At 40.2% G+C, this 773-nt stretch overlaps 1 non-coding gene across 1 annotated transcript; it reads right to left on the reverse strand.

Annotated features, from left to right (window-relative positions):
- Positions 1-403: 403 nt before the first annotated feature.
- LOC130970983 (small nucleolar RNA R71) lies at positions 404-507 on the reverse strand. Its single transcript, XR_009082224.1, has one exon. It is a non-coding gene; the product is annotated as a small nucleolar RNA R71 (small nucleolar RNA).
- Between the last annotated feature and the right edge of the window lie 266 nt (positions 508-773).

The following is a 773-nucleotide window of genomic DNA, read 5'->3' on the forward strand; positions in this document are numbered from 1 at the left end:
AGACATGTCAACCGAAAATAATAACAACAATGCTAGGAAGATGCTTGGTGATTATGCTGCACCAACTTCCAACTTCTATGGAAGAAGCATCTCAATTCCTGCCATTGGAGCAAACAAATTTGAGCTTAAGCCTCAATTAGTTTCTCTAATGCAGCAGAACTGCAAGTTTCATGGACTTCCATTAGAAGATCCTCATCAGTTCTTATCTGAATTCTTGCAGATCTGTGACACTGTTAAGACCAATGAGGTTGATCCTGAGGTCTACAGACTTATGCTTTTCCCTTTTGCTGTAAGAGACAGAGTTAGAACATGGTTGGACTCACAACCTAGAGAAAGCCTGAACTCTTGGGACAAGCTGGTCAATGCTTTCTTGACCAAATTCTTTCCACCTTTAAAGATGAGTAAGCTCAGAGTGGATGTCCAAACCTTCAGGCAGAAAGAAGGTGAATCCCTCTATGAAGCTTGGGAAAGATACAAGCAATTAACCAAAAGGTGTCCTTCTGACATGCTTTCAGAATGGAGCATCATAGGTATCTTCTATGATGGTTTGTCTGAGTTATCCAAGATGTCATTAGACCATTCTGCAGGCGGATCTATTCATCTGAAGAAAACGCCTACAGAAGCCCAGAAACTCATTGAAATGGTTGCAAATAACCAGTTTATGTACATTTCTGAAAGAAATCCTGTGAACAATGGGACAACTCAGAAGAAAGGAGTTCTTGAGATTGATACTCTGAATGCCATATTGGCTCAGAACAAATTATTGACTTAGC

This window comes from Arachis stenosperma, chromosome 3 (genome assembly GCF_014773155.1).
Source record: "Arachis stenosperma cultivar V10309 chromosome 3, arast.V10309.gnm1.PFL2, whole genome shotgun sequence".
NCBI lineage: Eukaryota > Viridiplantae > Streptophyta > Magnoliopsida > Fabales > Fabaceae > Arachis > Arachis stenosperma.